Raw genomic sequence first — 9,420 nt, forward strand, 5'->3', positions numbered from 1 at the left:
GACATATGGCATCTGACAAAGATATCAAGTAACATAAATAACAAAGTAAAACTACTTTTTCCAAGTGTCATAAGAAACAGAGAAGAGTGTACCAGGATGTAAGAGTGGTTAAGGCATTGGACTTAAGATCCAATAGACAAATGTCCTCGTGGATTTGAACCCCATTCCTAGTAGATCAATGAGAATTTTAAATAGAACACAGAAATGTGGTTGTGTTATCAACAAATTAGTTTCTCAAAAACTGATAGCTGTTAAAAAAAAAAAAGGACCTGTAAATGGAACAAAGAGGTTTTTAAGCACCCAAGAGCAACCAGGATGGCCGAGTGGTTAAGGCGTTGGACTTAAGATCCAATGGATGCATGTCCTCGTGGGTTCGAACCCCACTCCTGGTAGCATGTTGCTACATTTAAATATGTGATTTGTCTTACTAATAAACTAGTAGTCTCACAAAGCCAGACTTTCACATTGAACCTTGGCCGCTTTGAATGACCAAGGACCGCTCAGGAGGCCATATAACAGGTGAAACAACCAATCACGTATCAGTTTGTGCCGAGTCATGTTTATGGACGTGGAAAAGTCCTCACAATAGCAGAATGGTGCGTAAAACTCTTGGGTGTATTTTAAAGAGTTTAGGCCGTGAACTTTACATATTTCACTTACTTTATTTACCTCAGGAAAGTTAACTATGAGGCTGCGTGTGGGAAAGAAAGCGCACAAGATCAGACCACTACAATCTGTTAACAGTGTAAACTGTAATATATATATATATATATATTAGATACACAATTGTATATGTAATTTATATGTATTTAAATTTGAAAGTAAAATAAATTACAATATTTATTTATGTTATATCTAATCTGCATGACCCCGTCAATGCCTTTCTTTGATAACATTCCAAATGAGCGATTATTGTCAGCAAAGTCCACTTCAATGGATATCCTGTGCTTAGGGAGTAGTGAGCAGTGAACATTTCATAGGGACCCTGTCAATCAGAATGCACTTTTTTTCCCAGGCAGAACGTTAAAGAATGCGACACACGTCTCCCGGAAATTCTGTAGAGTGCAACCAATCAGATGACGACTTCGAAACTCCTGACGTGTTTCCAGTTAAATGTGCCATATGCATCAGACGTTCAGCCAACTGTCTGTGGGAGTGACGTCTGAGGCTGAGACTATCAAACAAGCTTCTCAAAGTGGTTTTGAAGTATCTGTATAAGTAAAAAAAAAAGGGAGTTTTAGCACATCATCAGAATAGCAAAGAGCTTGAGCAGATGCACAACCTGTTAAAAACATGGATGCAATTTATGAGCTTAGAGCCTGAACTAGTGCAGTAAACTAGCAGTGTGCTATAAAGCAACCAGGATGGCCGAGTGGTTAAGGCATTAGACTTAAGATCCATGCATGTCCTTGTGGGTTCGAACCCCACTCCTGGTAAAATGCTGCCACATTTAAATATGTTGTGGTTACCAACAAAGTTTATAAGGAAAAAAGGGCAATAGCACGTGATCAGAATTGCAGAGCAGATGCACAATCTGTCAAAAACCATGGATGCTGTTTTAGACTCTGAACTAGTGTATTAAATTAGCAGATTATGTTGCATTAAATTAGTAAGCATTAAGCATTTATACAAAGTGACCAGGATGGCCGAGTGGTTAAGGTGTTGGATTTAAGATATGTGGATTTAAATATAGTGATGCAGACGACAATCATAAGTTAAACTGATGACAAGATTGATACACAAACATCTGTATAATTGCTAGCATGTAACACCACAAAACAATCAAATCCATTGCAAATACTTACTGATGTTTGTTAGTTGTTTTCTCTTCAAAATGATGTCACTTCCTGGAGTGAAAAAGTTAAAGAGATTTTACAAATAAATAAATAAAATAACAGGATAGAAAGTGATATTGAGGATGCAGGACAAACATAAACTGATCTAAAATTACAACAATAATTCTAGGAGAATTGTATGCTACATTTAATCTGAAAAATGATTTTCTTTATTACACTCTTATGGTCCTTTATTGGCATCTACGGTTCCATGAAGAACCTTTAGCATTCATGGAACCCTTAAAATTGAAGACAAGGTTCTTTACAGTGGAAAGAACCTTGGATTATTAAAATGTGACACTGGACCACAAAACCAGTCACAAGGGTAAATTTTTCGAAATCGCCTTTAAATTTGTCCAAATTAAGTTCTTAGCAATGCATATTACATATCAAAAATTAAGTTTTGATATATTTACAGTAGGAAATTTACAAAATATCTTCATGGAACATGATCTTTACTTAATGTCCTAATGATTTTTGGCATAAAAGAAAAATCAATAATTTTGACCCATACATTGTAAATATACACCAGCGACTTAAGACTGGTTTTGTGGTCCAGGGTCAAAAATGTTCTTTACACTAAAATTCTTTTAAGAACTATTCACTGAAAGGATTCTTTAAGTGAGTGAGTGACATGACATGTGGCCAAGTATGGTAACCCATACTCAGAATTAGTGCTCTGCATTTATCCCATCCTAAGTGCACACACACAGCAGTGAGCAGCCATTTTTGCTGCAGTGCCCAGGGAGCAGTTCAAGGGCACCTCAGTCGTGGTATTGAGGGTGGAGAGCGTGCTGTACATTTACTCCCCCACATTCAATCCCTGCTGGTACCAAGACTCAAACCCATGACCTTTGGGTTATAAATCCAACTCTCTAAGCATTAGGACGCGACTTTAGGCAACCAAAATAGTTCTTCTATCACTACCAAAAAAAAAAAGGAAAAAGGAAAATCTTTTGGAACCACTATTTTTAAGAGTGCAAGAAACAATGTAATAGAAAAAGAAAAGAAAAAACAATAAATGATATAGAGTCAGTCCATCAATTGGGGAAATTAACTAATATTACATTGTTGGTGAGCACTTAAGTGAATTATAATTTTATATACTGTACATGTATGTACTATAAAAGCTAATAGTACTTAAGCACCTTCTGTTGGGACCCTCTATAATCACAATAAAAAGGTAAACTATGGTATCAGTTTCCACTAACATCATCTGATCTGATGTTTTAATTCTAATGTTCACTGACACAGCTTGACTTACATCTTAAGGTTTTTTTCACTTTCCTGTTCAGTTTTAGCACTCCATTCGTCCAGTGCTGAGGCGGAGGTGTTTACTGTCTGTTCCAGGTGCTGTTACGAGGGCCAGGCCGGGCCAGGCCCGGGTAGAGCGAGGGGCCACCCTGGATACCATAAACAAACAGACCCCAGAGAGCCTGCTGTTTTGATAATGTCCATGATTAGCTCAGGTGCTGGGTTATGACCCTGCCAGACCCACAGGCCTAGCGGGGGCTGCGTGTGTTTTCCTTCTTTTCCAACAAGGAAAAGATGCAGCTGCTTTTACTAGGCCGGATCCCCTGACACAGAACAATTTAAACCAGAAGCCACTGACAGGACAGAATGAAAGGAAATGAAAATTGTAGTTTTGTGGTATTTAGTTCATGTCTATTAGCTTAAGTATGCTAGCATACACCTAAAAACATACAAAATATACTTTAAGCTCATTTAAAAAACATTCTTTTATACAAAGCCATAAAGTCTGACAATCTCAAGACATTTGATGTTTTAAAAAACATGATATATCCTGCCCCAGCTTCCCATTTTAATATGAAATACGTAAGGCTTTCGATAAGTGGATATTACACATCATTCACTTTTTAAAGTCATCAATAAGAAAAAATCAGTACCATAAACTTAACTACTTACAAAATAATACCTGAACTACGGTATCAGTCATGACCAGGATGGCTGAGTAGTTAAGGTGTTAGACTGTAAATCCAATGGATGAATGTCCTTGTGAGTTTGAATCCCACTCCTGGTAAAGGAATGCAAGTTCTTTACATGGTTTATCACTGCATTTAGAAATTGCTTCAGATAAACCCACTCATGACAGAGGCCTGGGAGTTCTTAAATAATATAATACAAACCATTATTGGCGTCAATGGTTCCACAAAGAACCTTTACCATCCATGGAAACTTTTCATTCCACAAAATCTACTTAACAGTGGAAAAATTATTAAAATGCTCTTTACACTAAGAAATAAATGATTATTTTAAGGACTGTTCTCTGAAAGGTTCTTTGGGGAAGCAAAACTGGTTCTTCTGTGGCATTGCTGTGAAAATCCTCTTTTGGAACCTTAATTTTTAAGAGTGTATAGACATAAAAGCTATAGCGGTAACTCTACAAAGTTTTGACAGTAGAATGGAGTGACTGACCAAACATTTGGCTCTCTGTGGTATAATTGATTCTGATTGGTCAATCGCGTCATTCTATGGTAAAATCTTTGGACAGCGTCTTCTAAAAAGTATTGACCTTTCACTCAGACAATCTGTGCAATAGCCTTGCGTATCACTTCTTTTTTCTCATATAATAAATTAATTTAAAGACTTGTATATGTTTGATGTTGATTAATTTATTTCCATGAAAGGTATAGTCATCTGGTCATTTCTACAAAATAAACACTTACTAGAACCCTAGCGTTTATTACACTCTTAAAAAAGGTTTTGCAATAATGCATTTGTGGTTCTCTAAAGAACCATTCAGTGAACAGATCATAAAATAAGTATTTTAAGGTAAAAAAAAATAAAAAATTCATTCCATAATCAAAAGAATCATAAAGAACATTGTGTTCAATGGAAAGTTTCCACGGATGCTAAAGGTTCTTCATGGAGCCATGAATGTCAAAAAAGAACCTTTACTTTAAAGATTGTACAGATTTTACATTATCCTTTGCTTGCTATATGCACATTCAATAAAGTATTTTTCTTATTATTTTTTTCCCCAACAAAATTCTATTTTAGATACCTTTAAAAAGAAATAAACATCTAGTGAGCCAAAAAAAAAAAAAAAAGGAACAAAAATAACTTGCTATTTGATGAAAGAATGAATCAATATACACACAAACCACCCAGATCGCAGGAATCAGATGTGGGGTGAGTACTGCTGGAGGGAATGTAATGTGTACCCACCACCCTCTGTTACTGCATACTGAAAAGAGAAAGAAAGAATGGACTGTGAGTTTGGAGTTTGTGTTGTGCTCATGGACCAGCTGTGTAAATCTCTCACTGTCCTTCTCAGGGGGAGCACAGACTCATTTTTAGAAACACTGGTATTCCAGTAACTTAAGTGCATTCTTCAGGCATGTAACTGTAGAGAGATCAAGAAACAAAGACTGCGTTAGAGCTCCGTTCAATCCCTGTTCAACACAGACTGAAGCTCTCAGGTGGCCTGAAATAGGTAAAGAGGTCGTTAAGGAAACGAGGAGGCTGCGCATATAAATAGCTCGAGTTATTGAGTCTCCAATAAACCAGTTCCCTTCTGTCTGTCTAACTCATCTTCCTCCATCCCTGTGTCATTTATCGGAAAAGAAGAAGTGTGTTATATTGATTCGCAGCACCCTGCGGTAAGCGAACCCTTCCCCCGTGACCTGCCAGGTATGACAGACAAAAGAAGAGAAAAAAATAACAGAAAAAAATTAAGCTCATGCTGGGAATTACTCGTCTACAATATCAAGAAATCATTCGCACCAAAAAGCAACCGCAATTACCCAACGAGAGCCCTCAGAGAAGATAATGACTGCTTGTGCTTCAAAGGCGACTATCTGGCCCCCCTTTCAATGAGATCCAGCAGGGGTTTTAGGAGATGGACAGGGTGAAGCCCCCAGCCAAGAGTGCTGCCCCTGCTGATAGAGAAGCCATGGAAAAGCAGGAACAATTGAACACTCATTAACATGGCAAAGGTCTGCTCATTACAAGGAATCATTAGAGCTGCTCTCAGATGAAAGGGCTGCTCGGACTCCACATAAGGAGGTGTCCACTAAAAAGATGTGTTTGGCAGAAAAGAGGTTAGGATAAGAAAAGGATAGCTTCAACTGTTAATAGCTTTATTTATTTAGGTCCAATAATATATCTTTATATTTTTATCCAATTTTTAGATTTTACCTTTTACATTTTAGCTGAAGAATGAATCATTCGGGGCTTCATTTCATTAATTGAATTTTGAAAAACCTATGACAACCCATTGTGACAACTTATCTCATATAATGTGAAATCACTGCCCTGCTGTTGAGACATATTGCCACAAAAGGTCAATGAGTGTTCAATCAACTGTATCTGTCAAAAGCAGGAATATTCAGTAGCTTTTTTGTGGCCATGACTTTAAAGTGTGCGTCTAAAAGAGAAATGTACTTTAAGAAATATTTGTTGGAGTAAAGTGTGACAACTAGCCCCAGTCTCTCCTATTTGCCAGTCCCATCAGGTGAAACAACAACTCTATCACAAAAACATAAAGACCCATTATAATTTTCTTTCTTGTTTTCAACTCCAAGAATAAGATGCCACATGGATTTCTAGAGTTACACACACACAAAAACTAAAACATAACTAAAATAATAAAAGTTTTGGATTTTTAGCTAAATTTATGGTAAAAGTGGTCAGAAGATAAATTATTCTTCTGTTTGTATCTCTCTTTTTTTCCTTTAAGCATGCCAAAAAAGGTCAGTCTGTTGTTCTTACATTGCAGTTTTAACCACTATGATGTTGCATTCCTAAAAAATAATTTCAGAATGCCCTTTTTATTTGCCAAAAGCCATTTTTTACTCACATCTAGTGCTCGGTGAGTATTGATTTTGGACCCTGCATGTACACACAGAACACCACTGCCATAACCACGAAAACGCAGCAGTAATCTCCTTCCCCCAGAGCTGCAAAGTCATTATCAGCTGTCCAGGTCTTACTTATGAGCTCCAAGCTCCCAAGAGACACTGAAATAAGTGTGCTGGTCAATGGGGGAGGTGAGGGCCGGTGGGGTCCTGCTCCTAAACGAGGGGCCGAGGATGAACAGAGGGATTCAGAATGATGAAGGAGTCTTTGAAGAGCTTGAGATGGAGGGATGATGGCTCTTTGAGGTTTTCCTGGGCACTGAAGGGCTTTTGTGTCGAATCCTCCAGCAAGAACCGTTCACGTTACTGCAGGACAATGGCTGGTTAAACTGCGCACAGAAAGAGGTTAATCCACAAAGAATAGGCCGGTGGCCGGTGAAGCTAGTGACACAGGGCCTGGAGAAAAGCATTAGTCAATAAAGCACTAATTAAAGTGTTTGCTTGTTGAGCCGTGCAGAAGGTGATCAAAGCCGAACGCGGTCGTGTCACAAATGGGGAAGATGCTTAAGGAGACGCGTTCATTCTGCATTAAAGGGATAGTTCACCCAAAAATGAAAATTTGATGTTTATCTGCTTACCCCAAGGACATCCAAGATGTAGGTGACTGTGTTTCTTCAGTAGAACACAAACGAAGATTTTTAACTCAAACCATTGCAGTCTGTCAGTCATATAATGTCAGTCAATGGTACCCACGGCTTTGAAAGAGAAAAAACCCATACACAGTCGGTGTGGGTTCAAACCCAACTTCTGGTAGATCAATGTGATTTCTGTAGAATTACCTGCAGAAGGAACAAAGGTGTTTCAGCACAACAAAGCAACCAGGATGGCCGAGTGGTTAAGGCGTTGGACTTAAGATCCAATGGACAAATGTCCTCGTGGGTTCGAACCCCACTCCTGGTAGATAAATATGAATTTTAAATAAAATATAGTTGTGTGGCTGTGTTAGAATCAAATTGCTTTCTAAAAGTTGGTTCTGAAGTAGCTGTAAAGGGAACATAGGGGACACATTGCATTACAAAGAGACCAAGATGGCTGACTGATTAAAGTATTGGTACTGATTAAGTTTCCTTGTGGGTTTGAACCCCACTCCTGCTAGATCAATGGTCTGCATGTAGTGTTGGTATCAACAAAAATGGTTCTAAAGAAGCTTTAAGCGTCTGAGGGTGGCTGAGTGTTAGCCATAAGATCCCATGGATGAATGTCTTTATTAGTTTGAACTTTTGATAGAGCAATGTGCAGTTTGAATGCAATAGTGTGGCTGCATGTGGTTATCAACAAACATCTGTTTGTTGTGTTTGTGATCCAATATCAAGTGGCCCAGCCAGACAAATCAGCATTTAGACCTGGAGATAACACCTCCTGTAATTACTTGTGACTGGATTTTAAGGGGATAATCTCTAATTTTATCACTACATATGTCACTCACTGCTTTACTGTGTGCTGATCAAGCATAAAAAGAGAAAAAGTGTAGTTTCTTCCAGATATATTCTGCCTTTTATACCTGTTGGTAGTGATGTCCACGTGTGACTGGATCATCCCAGATGGTTCTTAATACCAGGTATGAATAGAGCTAAAGTGTTTCTGAAGTGCCCTGTTAAGGAAACAAAAGAGTGTTTTATCACATAGTGATAGAGCAGTGTGAATTTTAAATAGAATACACTGATTCTGCTCTACAGGTACGTGTGATGATCAACAAAGAAACTAACTGGTTTCGTTCACCAGGATGGCCGAGTGGTTAAGGCGTTGGACTTAAGATCCAATGGACGCATGTCCTCGTGGGTTCAAACCCCACTCCTGGTAGTTTGTTGCAACATTTAAATATGCTTTGGTTACCAACAAAGTGGTTCTGAAATACTTGTATAAGAAACAAAGGGGTGCTAAGATGATGCAGTCACCAGGATGGCCGAGTGGTTAAGGCGTTGGACTTAAGATCCAATGGACAAATGGGTTCGAGCTCCACTCCTGGTAAAGAAGTACAAATACTTTAGATAAAAGCATTTGCTAAAAAAGGAATGGAAATGAAAACATACGTCAGCACCAACAAAAAGACAGTAGACTAGAGGTTTTCAAGCAAGACTTCAAATCAGTGTTTGCCACAAAGACGACAAACTATTGGTCAAACAGTTGGACAGTGTGCCGAGGTCATTTTAATAACCAGATGTTTGTTTTTTCCTCAGAAACCTCATTCCCTGCTCTCCCATGTGTACCGCGGCTGTGTGTTTCTGACGAAACGGGTCTCGTCTCACATGAGCACTTCACTATATGAGTGCTAATAAGAACCATGTCAGGAGGGATGCCTGCAGTTTCAGAAAGCGTGAGGAACTGAGCCCAGCGACTGACAGGTTGTATATAGATGCTATCCACACCTTCTACAGCGCACAGAGTCAGTGTTGATCTCTCTGTCGCTATGGCAGCCCTGCAATATTAAGCCACCAGAAACCATGGTTACTGACTTATGTGTGCTTTCCATCCCCACAAGACTGGGGACGATTTAATGAATGCAGTCTTTTCATTGCTTTCTAATGCATTCAAAAGCAATTTCATGTGATTTACAAACAATAAATTATATTACATGGACATTTTTCCATTAAGGACTAGTCAGGCATTCAATTAAAGATTATGGCATAACTGTATTTTCTAAATGCCTTTGAATACTTTGTTGCACACAGTTCTATTTTGTTTTTGTTTTGCCCACACTTTCATTT

At 38.4% G+C, this 9,420-nt stretch overlaps 3 non-coding genes across 3 annotated transcripts; all 3 read left to right on the top strand.

Moving 5' to 3' along the window:
• The first annotated feature begins 309 nt into the window (after positions 1-309).
• Positions 310-392, top strand: trnal-uaa (transfer RNA leucine (anticodon UAA)). Its single transcript has one exon. It is a non-coding gene; the product is annotated as a tRNA-Leu (tRNA).
• Positions 393-7,532: 7,140 nt separating this feature from the next.
• trnal-uaa (transfer RNA leucine (anticodon UAA)) lies at positions 7,533-7,615 on the top strand. Its single transcript has one exon. It is a non-coding gene; the product is annotated as a tRNA-Leu (tRNA).
• An 817-nt stretch (positions 7,616-8,432) lies between these two features.
• On the top strand, positions 8,433-8,515 carry trnal-uaa (transfer RNA leucine (anticodon UAA)). Its single transcript has one exon. It is a non-coding gene; the product is annotated as a tRNA-Leu (tRNA).
• The last annotated feature ends 905 nt before the right edge of the window (positions 8,516-9,420 follow it).

This window comes from Onychostoma macrolepis, chromosome 17 (genome assembly GCF_012432095.1).
Source record: "Onychostoma macrolepis isolate SWU-2019 chromosome 17, ASM1243209v1, whole genome shotgun sequence".
Classification (NCBI taxonomy): domain Eukaryota; kingdom Metazoa; phylum Chordata; class Actinopteri; order Cypriniformes; family Cyprinidae; genus Onychostoma; species Onychostoma macrolepis.